This window comes from Mauremys reevesii, linkage group 5 (assembly GCF_016161935.1).
Source record: "Mauremys reevesii isolate NIE-2019 linkage group 5, ASM1616193v1, whole genome shotgun sequence".
Classification (NCBI taxonomy): domain Eukaryota; kingdom Metazoa; phylum Chordata; order Testudines; family Geoemydidae; genus Mauremys; species Mauremys reevesii.
Genome location: NC_052627.1, coordinates 125,717,143 through 125,734,162, shown reverse-complemented (window position 1 = coordinate 125,734,162; position 17,020 = coordinate 125,717,143). Strand labels below are relative to the sequence as shown.

The following is a 17,020-nucleotide window of genomic DNA, read 5'->3' as shown; positions in this document are numbered from 1 at the left end:
CTTAGAACTGGAAGGGACCTTGAAAGGTCATTGAGTCCAGCCCCCTGCCTTCACTAGCAGGACCAATTTTTCCCCCAGATCCCTAAGTGGCCTCCTCAAGGATTGAACTCACAACCCTGGGTTTAGCAGGCCAATGCTCAAACCACTGAGCTATCCCTCCCCCCTATTGGACCAATCCAATGCCCACTGAAGTCAATGGGAATCTTCCCATTTCCTTCAGTGTATGTTGGATCAGACCTTAAAGATCTCATAACATTTTTCAAAGGAATGTCAGCTCTGGCATCCTCATAATATTCCAGTTTGAATAACAGTATTCCGCCTGACTAAATTATCCTCTGTAGTTTCAGTGGGATACGGTACACTTCTTCACTTCCTGTCCTAAACTTGCATGTGATATTGCTGTTAGATGTTAAAACTATTCTTACATTTCAACACAAATGTCAGAGAGTCAGTATATTAGTGAATGACACATTTTCAGACAATTCAGTCTGCACTAACAGAGTAATGCAGTAAATACAGGGAGAATGTATTACATTTTTCAAACTTAAGTGGTTGAATTACTGTAAGTGTAAATTGGAACACCTCCTTCATTATGGAGGCACAATCAAGATCTCCATAACAAAAGCGGCAGGGTTCCCAATATCCTGACTTCTTCCATGACGGTCACTCTCGCAATCCCTTAGATCAGAGTTTTGACAGTGAGGTCTGATTACTGAGAATCTGTACTGTGGTAGTTACAATAGGGCCCCGATCAAGGTCCCATTGTGCTGGGCACTGTACATATATGCAATAAAAAGTTGGTCCCTACCCCAAAGAACTTACAGCCTATGGGCCTGATCCAAAACTCACTAAAGTTAATGGGAATCTTTCCATTTATTTCAATGGTCTTTAAATAATGAGATCCGTTGGGTTATTCTAAGGGGAGATAATAGGCCTTGTCTATAAAAATCAGCCCTTTAGTTAAATTGGTGCAACTTTGAATAAACTTATTTAGTTAAATCAAAGCAAAATACAGAGTAGATATTATTTGATTAAAACCAGGCTTCTGTCAGTTTAGTTTAATTTGATGAAATATTAATTCACTTTACATCAATTTAAGACTGGTTTAAATAGAATTAAGATTATCTATTGTTTGTACCTGTTAACTAACTTGATTTGATAAACCAATTTAAGATTAAACTTGTGAAACTATGAATTTCGACAAGGTCTTTGTTAAATACTTCAGGGTCATTTGGAATGATAGGTGCTATATAAATGTAAAATATTACTGTGGCCAAATACACCCCTGTATTCACAGTCTACACAGAATGGTAGTACTCTTTGTACAAAGTATGCCCTGTAAGGTGGTCTTTGAAAACTCATAATTTGCTGGTCAGTATTATCCGGGTAAAATAGGCCTGACAACATTGTATGTGACGTTAAGATTTCCCTGTATGGTGGTGTTAACACATGTTCCAAACCCCACAGCCCTGCCCAAACAGAAGTTGGCAAATGGGTTTGTCCTAAACAAAGGAATATGTGCACTCCTTAATTTGCATTTAGCAGTAAACAGTCATCAAGCAGGAAGAGAAGACAAAGGACGTTCAAACAGGTGAAAAAACCAGCTGGGAACTCCCTTCTACAGTCTTTATCTCCTAGCGCCCAGCTGGAAATGTCTTTCAAGAGGGGTACTGAAACTATAAAAAGGAAGGACAAACACCAAGGCAACCCCGTTTCTCCCTGCCTATCCCATTCACTGCATCTGAAGAGACAAAAGAAGCAGGTGATGGACTCTGGAGGAGGGGTCCAGAACTACAGGGTCTGGTCAGTCATCTGATGGAGCATGTGGTGAGGAACTTTGCTTGAATCGGATATAGTTTGTTAGACATTTAGTAAGCATTGTCTTGTAACCATTCCTGACTTATGCCTCATTACTTGTACTCAATCTCTCTTCATAGTTCGACTCATTTTACTGTTATCTAATACAATGTGTTTAAATTGAAGTGTCTGAATAACTGCGATAATAAATTGGCATATTATTCCCTTACAGGAATAATGGACTTAAAATGTCTGTATCGTCTAGGAGAGGGCTGGGCAGTACAGGACATACATTTCTGGGGGAAATCTGGGGGGTATGTTGGGGCCCCCCTGCAGTATAACCAAGGCTGCTGAGAGCCAGAGTGTAACCCAAGTGTGGCTGGCAGGCTGTGGTTACACACAGACACTCAGGGTGACTTGCACGCCGGAAGGCTGTTTGTGAGCAGCCCAGGTAGAAGCTACTTCAGCAAGGCATTGTAAGGCACCCAAGGGTGCAGGGCAGGGGTGACACAGACCCCCATAGTCTGGACTCTATCCTGGTATGTCACACTTACATTTGCGGAAAGCCACCTTTTGATCTCCGAGCCCTGTTATCGTGTCTTTGTTTTGGTCATTTGCTCCTACTGATCAAGTCATCCTCATCCCTAAATCATTGCATTTCCCAAGCCAGGCACATTCACAGAAGGAAAATCAAGAACAGAGTGTTCAGCTAGGAATTTTTGTGAACAGTCAGGCTATATATAACTCCGATTGACTCTACCCCAATCTGTAATTCTTTACCTGCAGCTGAGTAGCATAAGAGATGTGCAATTCTTGCCTTTCTTTGAAAACACCCAAGAATTGTTGCCAGTCTAGGGCCAATTCCTGCTTCCACTGAACTCAACAGCAAAACTCAGACTTTAATGGGAGTAGGAGCAAGTCCAGGAGTCCCCACTGGTCAGTATAAGCAGGGCTTGAAATAAGAAAATACATAGGCGTACAGTGTGCTCCCACCTCCTTTATGTTGCCATCTTGTGCACTAGAATCTCAGCTTCCATTTAAAAACAAGTCCCACATCTATGGCTGCAAAGAATACCTTCAAGATGTAACCGGTGCAGTGATGTCTGCAACCATACCTGAGAGGTATGAACTGCCTGTCCAAGGCTGGCTAGCCCTTTAAGGCTAGTCGGGCACAGCCACACCTGTGATGGTCAGCAAGCTCTTTCCAGCTGGTCCTGGTCAGCTGGGGATTAAGTTGCTTGAGGCAATTAGTAGGCTCAGCTGGGAAGAAGCTGGGTGATTTCCCTAAAAGGTTGAAGAGAGCTCAGCTGAGGGCTCAGTTGACAGGGGAGGTACCAGAAGGAAGGTGTCTCCTGTGGCTAGCCCTGAAGGGAGAGGGCAGCTGAAGAGGAGGAGGCGGCCCTGAGGTGGATGCTGATGAAGGCTGACCCCCAGTCATATAGAAGGGGGTGAGGATCTAGTCTGGGAAGAGACAGAAAAGTAGGACTCCAGGGATGAAGCAGAGCAGGTCAACAGCTTGAGAGGAGCTGGTCCTTGTAGGAGAAAATCCCAGGGAGGCAGTGATTACAGAGCACTGCTCTGTAATCTTCTTCTTTCATATGGTTGGTGTAGAGCAGTAACTACAATTTCACATGAAGTTGATTGAGCCAAATGGCTACATCAGGAGTAGCAGAATTTATTGCAGCAATGCCTCTTTCATACTTATAAATTGGGCAGTAGTGATATGTTCGATGGCCTGTTGTGGGGGACCACACTTGCACACTGGGGAGTCCTTGATTTTCCATTTCTGCATTAGATATCTGCATTTACCATGGTTGGTTTGAATTTGGTTCAGCATTGACCAAGATGATCATGGAAGGGCAAACCCAGGAGCCTTCTTCATAGGATCTGGCACAAGGTGCTTATTTTTTGTCTTGTTTAACCCAATCTGCTTTCCAAGCCTCCTTCTGATCATAGCCTGATTGCATGAGGCTAAATGAATGTTCCCAGAAAGGCTTGTGGGACTAAAGACATTGCTGGGAGGGGGTGGGGTGCATTGTCAAGGTCTTGGTGAATAGGAAGGCATCCATTTTCCTGGATTCACTGCGCTTCATGAAATGTTGCAGCAGTTAGGTGTATCGGGGCAGGGGGAGCAATGTTAGGACAGGCAGCCATGGTGTTGGAGTCGATTTAAGAGTTCCCATGATGCACTACATCACTGTATTCAGTTGGGCATCCACAAGTCATGTGTGGCTGCATCTGCTCCATACCAGTGCACAATATTCAGCTACTGAATATACAAGTGCTATTGCAGATGTTCACAGCACTGATGCTGGTGCATCCCATGTTATACCTGCTAGTTTCTGGATTATCAGCAGCAAAGAATCCTGTGGCACCTTATAGACTAACAGACGTTTTGCAGCATGAGCTTTCGTGGGTGAATACCCACTTCTTCGGATGCAAGTGGTGGAAATTTCCTGGGGCAGGTATATATAAGCAAGCAAGAAGCAAGCTAGAGATAACGAGGTTAGATCAATCAGGGAGGATGAGGCCCTGTTCTAGCAGTTGAGGTGTGAAAACCAAGGGAGGAGAAACTGGTTCTGTAATTGGCAAGCCATTCACAGTCTTTGGTTAGTCCTGAGCTGATGGTGTCAAATTTGCAGATGAACTGGAGCTCAGCACTTTCTCTTTGAGGTCTGGTCCTAAAGTTATTTTGCTGTAGGATGGCCACCTTAAGATCTGCTATTGTGTGGCCAGGGAGGTTGAAGTGTTCTCCTACAGGTTTTTGTATATTGCCATTCCTAATGTCTGATTTGTGTCCATTTATCCTTTTCCTTAGAGACTGTCCAGTTTGGCCGATGTACATAGCAGAGGGGCATTGCTGACAACCAGACTAACACGGCTACCCCTCTGATACTTTCTGGATTATGTTGGCTCTCGTTTTTATCTTTACAGCTACCTTCTCAAGATGATCATGGAAGGAGAGGTTGAATTTCACACCAAGGTATATTGGAGTGTAATCTTGTTGCACATTTTTACCACAGCTATTTTCAGTGTGGTTTTGGCACTCCTATTTTCAAGATGAAATGCGCTTACTATTGTTTTTCCAGCCTTTGGTTTGAGCCTCCATTTCCAGAAATATTGTTCCATATTCCTCAGTTAATGCTTTTTCATTGTCATGGAGGTTTGATGCTTGGATTGTCATGTCAAGATCATCTGCATATCCACATTTTCGTGATTTAGTTGGAGGCATATCACTTAGCTAAATATTGGCACAAGTACAGAGCCCTGTGGTAGTCTGTTTAGGATACAGGGTGAGCTGGTCGTATTACCCAGGTACACCCGTAGGTATCTGTTATTCAGCACGGTCCACAGTAAGTGACGTGTTTGGTAGCAAGGTATAATTTTAGCAAGTTTCAGCATCCGGCCCTTAACCCATACAGTATCATACGCAGATGACCGGTCAACAAATACTGTGCCAGTCTTTAGGTTTTTTTGATAGCCAGCTTCAATTTGAGTTGTGAGTGCCAGAACTTGGTCACACCAACTATGTTTTGGCCGGAAGCCTGTCAGACAGGGATAATTGGCTCAGTAAAAGAACGTATTTTGAGGATGATACGTTCAAGAAGTTTATAGGTCGTACATAGTAGAGAAATTGGCCTCTAGCTTCCCGCTTCATCAGGAGGCTTTTCAGGCTTTGGAAAGGCAATTACCATTGTCTCACGCCATATTTCAGGGATCCGTACTGTCCTTAAGGTAGCGGAGTACAATGTTGCTAGCCACTGGAGTCCTTTGGGACTGAGATAGTGGAGGAATTCTGGTGGAATACCGTCAGGGCCCTTTTTTTCCCATCACGGCAAGTCCTTCTTTTACTTCCTCAATGCTGACAGTAGAAGGTTCTCCTTGGGTATTGATGCAAGTGTTCAGTAGAGTTGTTGATACACTTCTCTTCTTATGTGTTTATCAAGTGGTCCTTTTGTATTTGCCAGCAGTTTGGAGGCTATTGAGTTTGGCTGGATTTTTGATGTCTGGTACTCTGTGGGATTAATGGCCCCAAGATGTCACAGTAGTGTCCAGGCTTGAGGACTTGAATGTGTAAAATCAAGGTTTTGCATGTAGTTAAGCCAGTGCTGGTGTCTTGCTGTGTCAAGGGAGTGTAGCAGGGCTTCTGCAGTCTGAGAGCTCCTGGTCTGATTGTATTGCCGGAGCAACTCCTGCATCTCTCTCATCCAGCAGGGAGTGCGCTTTTTGCAGAAGCTTCAGGGAATGTTCTTCTTTCCTGCTATTTTCCAGAGCCCTGCGAACCGTTGATAGCATTCTGGTCTCACTAGAATCCTTGCAACAGTTTTCTCAGTCTGTTTGTAGTCATCCCAATCAGCTTTAGCAAAATTCCATCTTGGTACCTGTTTTGGAAAGAACACAGGAATGTCTATGCCTACATAGATCATTATAGGCCTATGTTGGCTGTTCGGAAATGCCGATAGTACTTCATGTGTTATGATCAAGGTGTTACCACTTTGGTCTTTAGACATGAATGTTAGGTCTGGATTGTACCCATGTTGCCAGCAGCTTGAATGGAATGCTGATCATTGTTTTAGTTCATAGATTAGTTGTAAGTCTTGTGCAGATATCCAGTCCATGAGATCTTCGCCATCAATTTCATTTGTTTTATAGCCCCACATAGTGTAGTGACTATTAAAATCACCTGCATAGATTCATAGAATAGGAGTGCTGGGTTTTGGCCATCTTGTGCTGGGGCTTTATAGGCGTTCGTAATGCAGAGCTCCCCTACTTTGATAGTTGTGGTAAATGTGGTCTCCTCTTCGGTTGGTGGAATAACATTAAAATCTGTGATGGTGTCCTTGATGTATATTGCCGAGCTATATTCAGGATAAGGGATAGTCGTTAGGCTGTATCCATAGATATGGTAGCGCCTGGCCTGTTGGTCATTGCCAACATGGGTCTCTTGCAACATGAGGAGATTGATGCTGTAAGTATTCAGCACGTTTCCAAGGTACTTGCATTTTGCCCATGAGAATCCTGCAACATTAAGTTGCAGGATTCTTATTCCAGGGCCTATTTGGCACATTGTATGGCCGAGGAGGAACTTCAGGATTTGCTGTGTGTAGCGGGGTGGTCACCCGCTCCTGGCCTGAAAGGGTTAAAAACAGCCCTGGGAGAGGGCTATGGCAGGGGAAAAGCTGGGCTGATTGGAGGAAGCAGCCTCAGCTGGGGGCCATGCCCCAATCAGGGTCCAGCTGGCCCTATAAAGGCCAGTGAAGCCAGGAGCTGGCACAGTCCCTCTCTAGCTGTGGAGGGAGATGGGCCTGGCTGCTGGGGATCTAGAGAAGATACCTGGGGTGGAGCAGGGCTGGGGGAAGGCCAAGGGAGCTGGGGAGCTCCAGCCTGGAAACCCCCCAGGCTGCGGCCTAGTAAAAGGCCAAATAGGTACTGGGAGTTGCAGGGGACAGCCCAAGGCTAGGCTGAGGCAGCAGGTCCAAACCCCTCCTTGCCTGTGATGAGTGGCTTATATTGCAGTCTGCCCCAGGGAGCGGGGACTAGTTGGTGACTGGCAGTAGCCTACGACTGAGGCGAGGTGGGGATAGGGGATGGGAGCTCCCCAGGGAGGGGAGACCCAGTGAGACTGCGGAGTGCTGCAGGGGGCAGCATCCCGGTCTGAAAGGGGCACCGGGGTCCAAGAGGGACTTGGGACCCAGTGGGAAGCAGGACACCAGCCTGCAGAGGGTGCTCCTGGGTCAAAGAGCTAATTCCCAGGATGACCAACAGGAGGCGCCGCAGGGGTGAGTCCCACCCCGTTACGCTGAGTAGCTGCTCTGATGGCCTGGAGATCACTGATGTTCAGTTGCTGAGTTGATGGCATTCTTTGTGAATGCTGCCATCTTCCACTCCCGTGCTCTGTAATAAGAATGGGGGGGGAAGAGCTCTACAGATTCTGAGTGGGAGAAGATGAGTCTGTAGAAAGTTGAGCCCAAGAAGGGTGGTACAATTTATGCTGTTTACTTTCCAGTTTGGAGCGTGGAACTGAAGATGAACTCAGGTGGGGAGAAGGATCTTCTGTTTATTGCTTTTGATTTGGGGGACACTACTTCTTTTGTACAAATTATCCTGCAAGTGGGGATGGAATTGAGTGTGATGTGGCTGGGGGGCCATGTCATCGTACCTGGCATGAAGGAGGAGATGAGGTGCAGTGGCTGCAATGCTGGATCTTGCTGTGAGGGGCTACCTCTTGGATGATGAGTCTGAGATGCCCTGTGTGCAATGATTAAAATTTAAACACCAGCATTGTTAATCATGTCACTGCTGATCAAAGCATCTAAGAAAATAGAGGGGAAGTTCGATTATGAAGATTTGCACAATCCTCTATGAGCAATGTCTCATTTTGGCATCTCAAGTGTCTGGGAATTGGTTTGTGGGTGGAGTTTGGAAGTGTCACATTTCCCCTCCAATTTTCCCTCCAGAGAGAGAGGTAAATACCCTTAGGAAATAGCTTGAACTCACTGTGCGGAGGGATCACAACAGAGATTTCTTCCATACTAAGGCTCAAACTATTGGATTTGAGGAAGCCATTGATTAGGGTTTGGTATTTCAAGATTACAAGAAAAGAGGAGGTTTATCTTGCTGTTCATATGCACAATAAACAAACATAGGGCCAAATTCTGCCTTTAAATCTCCCCCCACAACTCTACTGAAACAAGTTGTAAGTGGACAATAGCCACAGTTGCATATTCAGTTCCTTGATGTGCAAATGATATTACACTCATACCAGTGTAATATCATCTCCAGTGAGCAAACAGCACTGGGCTCAGCATTTTTATTTTGTTTCTAATTTTTTCTGATCACTTGCTCTAAAAAAATTGTTAAACTAGGGTCACTGCAGACAACACATCTGACACACACCCTCTACTCTGCTACACGCAGGCACATATTCGTCCATCACCAGTCCCGCACTCCAATCCAGGCAATGCATCCCAGCCTGAACTCTGTCTCCTCAACCTGCCCATCAGCATACCCTGCTTTACCAAACTACCCTCTCCCAACGCTATCATTTGTGAACATTTGGTGTAGTTGTTTTTCTTTGCAACGGGACAGCTGGCCAAACCACTTGCTGAAAAAGGCTTAGAAGAGTAAAAAGCTTAAAAGTAAAGCAAAGCCTGAACATGAGAAGTGTTAGCTTGTGGGTTGCATGGCTCTCAAACAAAACTTGAGTTCTCTTTGAGTAGAGACTTGTAACCCATTCTCTTCCTCCCAGTGTATTGCTTTATGAATTGATCATATTCCCCAGATCCCTTTGATAGCAAGGCTTTCTCTTAAAAATGAACAGCATTACATTTATGGGCACCATGTGTTTGTAGATTGCAAAGCCAATATATGAATGAGAACAGGAAATTCTGCAGTTATGTTGTAAATGAAGCAGCATGCTGATTGATTGCTCCATTCAGAGGATTTGTATAGTCTGTGCAATATTGAACACTTTTTACCAAACTGTTTTTTGAAAAGTAGCAAATACTTGGAAAAAGAATCTAAAGTGGTACAAGTGAAAGATATTCTTAGCTTACACTTACTATAGAATATAAGCTTATGTAAGATGAATAATTACTATCTAAATCTCCTTAAACATAGGCTTCTGTCAAGATTGTAACTTACAATTAAGTTGGAGGGTATCTAATAACCATCCTGCAATCTTCTTCAATTGGCTTGTATCTTTGTTTTGGGCAAGTACAAAACAATCTCTCTGGTTTATCCAAAATAATGTATTTATATACAATGGACTTACTCTTGCACAGGTGCAAATCAGAAATCTCTATTGAAGTCAGTGGGGTCAGTCCACTGTAAAATTAGTAAAAGCCAGAGGAGAACCAGGACCATTGTCTTGTATAACAAAATGCTTCACACAGACAAAGGAAAGGATAAATTTAGATTGAAGGTTCAAAAATACAATGACACTTTCACAACAAAAATTTGGTCAGAATCTAAAGTGTTTTCATATGTTATAAAATGGAAAGCTTCCAAAAAATGGTGGTGGTGGGGGGAAAATCACTGAATTCTTAATTTGAAAATGAGCCATTCAGTGAAAAATCATATTGGCTTTAAAAATGAACCACATTTTATATGCAGTGCAGTTTTGAGTTAAATTACTTTTCTACAAGAATGGATTTGCACTGAAATCATGGTGGGCGGGGAGAAATCTCATTTTGTGCAAAATCTCATTTTATGGTGAAATCTCAGATATAAACACCTTACCTCTTAGATCTCACTACAAAACAATATTATCAAAATGTAATGCTATACAGGCAATTAAAGGTGCACAGCCAGGGATTAGCCTGAAAGCCAGCACTACATCTCATTTATCCAAAAGTTATTTTCAAGGTACTCAGGGAGAAGATGGTGAAATATTGAGTAAAACTTAAATGTAATAGACTCCAATCAACCCACAAGAAGATGATCCAAGTTTAAAGGTGTGTGGTTTGCAGGGTATCATGGAAAACGCCTCATCCACTGCTCTTCCTGAAATCCTTTTTTCAATGAAGCATCTGCTGTTGAGGTCTGCAAAGGCACCTAGTATCTTCCTGTGACTCACTCTTCCTGTCGTATGGTACCAAATGCTGTGCTCAGTCTTAAAGGCAAGGGGGTGGGATGGCGAGTGGCTAACTTGGAGGTACATAAAGGAAACAGGCGGTCTGACCAGACCGCCCCTGCATTCTTTGGCCTCTTGAATCCTAACAACTCTGATTCTGACTGTAGTGTAGGACTTAACTTCATAATCACCTTGAACAACTTTGGCATGGAAAGGATAGACACAATCAACTCGTCCAACCTTTTCAGCTTGTTCTGACTGCTCAGATCCCAGCACTGCCTGGAATAGACTGAGAGCTGGAAGGACATTGTGGGTATCCACTTATCACTGTGCACACTCAATTCTTTGTCAATTACAAACCTGAACAATAATGGAAGGATGTTTTCCCAGCTAGCTTCTTGCCCTATTAATTCCTTCCCCCTCTTCCCCCCAGCCACTCCATTGGAAGATGCCGTTATCTTTGGAAGATGCCGAGCTCCACATCTTGCTAGAAATTCTCAATCAACCCCCAAAAGAAAACTAACTACTGAAAAACATTGAGGCCCAGATCCACAAAGGGACAAACAGTGCAACACTGAGCATTGCAATGCTTAACTTCTAGGCTGCTAGAATATCACAAGAACAACACTGAGATTCACACAGCCAGAGTTAGGCACCTAGACTCTCTATACAGTGTACGGGGGTGTGGGGGAGAGAGGCACTTAAGAATATGATCACAAAACCCAGCACTGAGTGGAGAGCTGCATCAGAGAGTGTGTCCAAACCCCCACCCCTTCTTGGGGAGATGGGCACCTTCCTGCAGCCAGGACACAAGTGCCTAGCTCTGCTAGCAATCCACAAACTGGAACCCACTGCCCGGAGTCAAGCAGCTTAGGAACTTAAATCATTTCTTGTGAGAATGATTTAGGTTAGTGGTTTTCAAACTTTTTTTCCGTGGACCCAGTTGAAGAAAATTGTTGATCCCCCCACAACCCAACGGAGCTGGGGATGAGGGGTTTGGGAAGGGCTCAGGGCTGAGGCAGAGGGTTGCGGTTTGGGGGTGAGGGCTGCGGGGTGGGGCCAGGAATGAGGGGTTTGGGGGTGGGAGGAGGCTCTGGGCTGGGGCAGGAGGTTGGGGTACAGGAGGGGGCAGGGCTCTGGGCAGAGGTTGCAGGCTCTGGGGTGGGGCCAGGGATGAGGGGTTTGGGGTTCGGGAAGGGGTTCTGGGTTTGGGGGAAGCTCAGGGCTGGGGCAGGGGATTGGGGTGTGGGGTTGGAGCATGGTCTTACCTCTGATGGCTTCTGGGGGTCAGCGGCGCAGCTGGGGTGCAGAGGCAGACTTCCTGCCTGTCCTGGCACCACAGACCACGCTGCACCCTGGAAGCAGCCAGCAGCAGGTCCGTCTCCTAGGCAGAGGCACACAAGCGGCTCTGCGTGGCTCTTGCCCGCAGCACTGCCCCCAGTTCAGGGCGGGGGCAGCATGTGGAGCCCCATGGCCCCCCTGCCTAGGAGCCAGACCCACTGCTGGCTGATTCCAGGGCACGGCGCAGTGTTGGGACAGGTAGGCACTAGCCTGCCTTAGCTAGGCAGCACCGCCAACGCAACTTTTAATGTCCCAGTTGGCGGTGCTGACCAAAGCCACTAAGGTCCCTGGGTGCTGAGCAAAGCGACCCAGTGCCTTTCATGCCATGAACCAGTACTGGGTCACGATATGAACTTTGAAAAACACTGACTTAGGTGCCTTTCTCACTCCACACAAAAAGGCTGGAGGGGAAGAGGGGGTAGTACTACCTACCTTTGTTCTAACCACGGGGATAAGAGTTACTCACCTGTGATTTGGGAGACCCAGATTCAACTCCCCATTCTGCCTGAGGTGGAAAAAGGATTTGATCTAGGGATCATGTTGGAGGGGCAGCTGAGCAAATTTGAGTGAGCAGAGTTGTGCTCTGGCACGTGGGGTTGCAATGTGATTCATACTTGGTCTGGTCACTCCTCCATCATAGCAGAGGACCTGCCAGGCCACCCCTGAGTAGACTATGTTGTGACATGGTGCATGAGGTCACAATGCTACTCAGGTGTGGCCTGGCAGCCCCTCCATCACAATCTGCTGCCCTACACAACTGGCCAGAAATCTGCCACCCTAAGCAAGCTGTCTAGTTTGCCTATAGCTAGAGTGGCCCCTGGGCCTCTGCATAATCAAGTGGTCCCTCCCACCACACTACCCCCTGAGACGTCTGGGAATGGGAGCAGTTGGGCCAGACCAGTTGAGCTACTTAGGTAGTCTGTGACCCCAAACCCTGTGTAGAGAGGCAGCAGCCATGTTGATTCAATTGTAAATAAGTGAGTGGGTTGAAAAATGCTAGTATGGCATCAGTCTGATTTAATCAAGTCCATTTCTATCATTTTTGATTGAAGTCACCCATTGAAGGCTAATGGCATATTGGGCTGTATAAGTAGGAGCACTGCCAGCAGATCTAGGGATGTGGTTATTCCCCTCTATTCGGCATTGGTGAGGCATCATTTGGAGTACTGTGTCCAGTTTTGGGCTCCCACTACAAGAAGGATGTGGAAAAATTGGAAAGAGTCCAGCGGAGGGTAACAAAAATGATTAGGGGGCTGGAGCACATGACTTATGAGGAGAGGCTGAGGGAACTGGGTTTATTTAGTTGGCAGAAGAGAAGAATGAGGGGGGATTTGATAGCTGCTTTCAGCTATCTGAAAGGGGGTTCCAAAGAGGATGGATCTAGACTGTTCTCAGTGGTAGAAGATGACAGAACAAGGAGTAATGGTCTCAAGTTGCAATGGGGGAGGTTTAGGTTGGATATTAGGGAAAAAAATTTCACTAGGAGGGTGGTGAATCACTGGAATGGGTTACCTAGGGAGGTGGTGGAATCTCCTTCCTTAGAAGTTTTTAAGGTCAGGCTTGACAAAGTCCTGGCTGGGATGATTTAGTTGGGGATTGGTCCTGCTTTGAGCAGGGGGTTGGACTAGATGACCTCCTGAGGTCTCTTCAAACCCTGATAGTCTGTGATCTTGTCAGCCTGCGTGCATATCCTACTTTGGGTATCACTTGGTAGTGCTACTGACAACGCCAGAGCACCACATCTTTGAACTGTAGTTACCTTTTGCTTTTATGTGGAGCTTCTTTGGGTGGCTCCTTCCTGCCTAAATTCTGACAACCTTTGGTCTCTTTATCAAGTAAATTGCTTGGGGTTCCCCCCATTCTTGGAGGACAATCTTAAAGGGACACTATCAACTTGAAAAAAGGAAGCTGGGCTGCAGAAGGTTCTAGGCAGAGGCTCTACAGTGAAACCAAGAGAGCCAGAATAAGGATAATTTTCTTAGATTAAGTTCCTCGTTCAGACTCAGAAGAAAGTGACTGATTCTTTACAATGCACATCACACCCTCGTTAAACCCCCAATTATCTTAGTATTTTATTTGCAACAAGAAAAGCTGCTGCTTCATCTTTCCCCTGGCGCAATAAATACCTACCCTGCCTGGAAATTGCAAAATGGCCATATAATAGCTCTGCTTGGTTTTGGCAGCCTACATGCTTCAGATCACAGAGAGGCAAAAAAATAAATTAAAAAAAATGTTTAATGAGTTGCAAGTGGAGAGTTATATTTGGCTGGTTAAAATCACTGCACCATTTAAAAAACTATTTTAATTGTCACTGTGTTTTACAGTGTGTTCTGGCATGACAATATTGTTAGCATTAGCGTGGGTGGGTGACTTGCAATCACACTTAAGGCATTAATAAGTACTAAAACCTGACGTGTGATCTGTGTAGTGGTGTTGTCTCTCTCACCAACAGGAGTTGGTCCAATAAAAGATATTACCTCACCCACCTTGTCTCATTATGGGATCTGGCAGTTAAATATTTATCCTTCAAATGCGGTGTCAGATGTTCAATACTCTCTTCGAGAGGATTGTGTTTCGCTGCCAGGGGAACCAAACTATGATATTAGATGCAGGTCAGAGAAGATATTGAAGTCTAGCAAATATGTATGTGTCTTCACTGTATAAAGAGTTTGTAAAGAATGGAACTGCATGTTTTCCTTGTCTGAATTTGATAAAAGGTCAATCAGTTGCTTCCATTCCATTGCATTTGAATAACTAAACCTTTCCAAGGAACAATTGGTCATTTGGCTATGGCTACACTATGACTTAAGTCAACATAACTTACGTTGCTCAGGGGTGTGAATTAGCCAGCTCTCCCCCTCCCCCCCACCCCGCCCCAGTGACAATTTATGCCAATTTAAGCTTCTGTGAGGATGGTGCTGTCAGGGGGAGAGCTTCTCCTGCTGACATAATTACTCAGCCCCTGCAAGCAGCAGTAGCTAAGTCGGCAGGAGAGCGCGCTTTCTCTCTCTCTCTCATCGGCTTGGAGCAGCTCCACTAGAGAGCTTTCAGTGGTGCAGCTGGGCCGTTGTAAGCTCTCTAGTGGAGCCATGGCCTGAGTGAAGAATTGTCACAGGTTTGTTTTAAGTATAGCTGTGGCCTTTAAAAACTTGCCATTTGCATTGAGACAACATTCATGTTTGCAGTATTCTAGGTATTCCTTTTAGTAAATGGAGGGCATCTCAGTCTCTGCAGTATTTACTGAACTTATTTAAAATAGGTAGATATCTATGAACTACCATTGAACCTGTTTCCCTCTTTACTAAGGATCTGATCTTGGATTCCTTGTACACCCAAAACTCCCACTGATGCCCCAGCTGTTATGAAACCTCACAACCTACCACTTTTTTTCCAGCAGATCCACCAATATCTTGTAACTAACTACCTTGAAACTTCAGGTGCTACGTGTCTCCTGAAACACACACCAACTCCCAGGGGAACTCTGGGTCCTCAACATTCCAGCTGACAGCTCCCCAGCACCACCTGCTATAAAACTTTTCGGCTCAATCATTCCATCTGACATCTCCCCTACCCACTCACTCCCCCCAACTTCTCCAAACCTTCAGGTGCTAAATGTTCAGCTCACCAAAGATGTCCTCTACCTCAAATTCCATGGAACCTTCAGTACCTCCACATTCTGTTTACATCACTGGGAGTTCTGAGTACACATACATAGGATTGGGGCCCTGATCTTTTTTAAAAATCAGTATGATCATTATTAACTATGCATTTAAAATGTATATTAAGATAGGAATAGCTTCCCAAGGGAACAGGGCCACCCAGAGAATTCCGGGGGCCCGGGGTCTTCGGCGGCGGGGGGGCCCCGCTCAGGGGCGGCCCTTTCCCTGGGGGGCGGCATTTGGCTCCGGTTGAGCTCCCGCGGCAGGTCGACCGGAGCCCGGGACGAGCGGACCTGCCGCAGGCATGACTGCGGCGGGTGCCGTGGTCCCGCGGCTCCGGTTGACCTGCCGCAGTCATGCCTGCGGGAGATCCATCCGAGCCGCGGGACGAGCGCGCCCTCCGCAGTCATGCCGGGCTCCGGTAGACCTGCCGCCGGCATGCCAGCGGGAGCTCAACCGGAGCCGCGGGGGCCCCTGCGGGACACGGGGCCTGGGGAAAATTGCCCCTCTTGCCCCCCCCTCTGGGCGGCCCTGCAAGGGAACTGGTGGTAGCCCAGTTTTCGTACTAATGGGGCCAAAATAATGCCGAGTGTAGTGCAGGCAGTAAACCTACATTACAGAGTGACTGATTTAAATGACCTAGTAAGTCTTCATTTCTAACATACAATTTTATTAGGTATCTCTATAGTGATCACTACCCTTGGGGAATTCAGACAGTGCCTCTTCATCAAGGAGCTGTAGACCAGGATTCTGGCCTCTTCCCACTTCTGCTGCCAAAAGATAATGAAGAAACATTTCCCCCCTGCTGTCCCCAGCAGTCTCTTTTGTCATATTTCTCTGCTTTTTCTCACCCAGTTTCCTAAAAGGCTAGAACTGTCAATGAAACTGGAAAGCCTGATCTCCAGAATGGACACCCTTCCCCACACACATCTCCTGCTGTACCCTTTAAAGGAAATAGTCCCTCTTTTATAAATTCCCTTCACCTCTCTTCCCTGAATACCCCAGTTGCCATGGAACCTGCGCGCTCCACCCTCATCATAAGTCTCCCTACTGCCAGGGAACAACAAATGCCCTTAACTGAGGCAGGACCAGGGTTGCTCATTTTGCTATGACTCAGCCCTCATGCTGGCTGCAGTGGCCTATCCCTGGGTAGAGCTCAGGTCAGCTGACCACAAGGCACCAGTATTTTACCCTCACTGCCAAAGCTGCAAGTTGGTCTGTGCAACAGCACCACTTGGTTAGGAACTCTTGTTGTCTTGTGGTGTCACAGACTCCCTAGGCTTCCATCATGCCCTCGATCCTGTTTCTGCCCAGACTTACCCAAGCATTGTTTCTGCCCTTTTCAGCCTTGTCTGTACCCTATTCAGGGACAGAGACCCCAACCCTACTCCAGTCCTACTTCTGACTAGCGTTGCCAACTTTCTAGTTACAGAAAACCAAACACTCTTGCCCCACCCCTTTCCTGAGGCTCTGCTCCCACTCACTCCAACCCCACCCCCGTTGCTCGCTCTCACTCACTCACCCTCACTCACTCATTTTCACTGGGCTGGGGCAGGAGGTTTGGGTGTGGGAGGGGGTATGGGCTCTGGGCTGGAGGGGTGGGCTCGGGGGGGGCTGGAGATGAGGGGTTCAGGGGCAGGAGGGCTCT

The 17,020-nt window shown here is 46.3% G+C and overlaps 1 long non-coding RNA gene across 1 annotated transcript in view; it reads right to left on the bottom strand.

Moving 5' to 3' along the window:
- The window catches only part of LOC120405923, a 33,283-nt gene extending 20,909 nt beyond the window's left edge, over nt 1-12,374 (bottom strand). Inside the window, exons 1-2 of the long non-coding RNA XR_005598989.1 lie at nt 12,180-12,374; nt 7,958-8,046 (exon numbers count right to left, since the gene is read on the bottom strand). This is a non-coding gene — a long non-coding RNA (uncharacterized LOC120405923). The remainder of the gene's footprint in view (nt 1-7,957; nt 8,047-12,179) is intronic.
- Between the last annotated feature and the right edge of the window lie 4,646 nt (nt 12,375-17,020).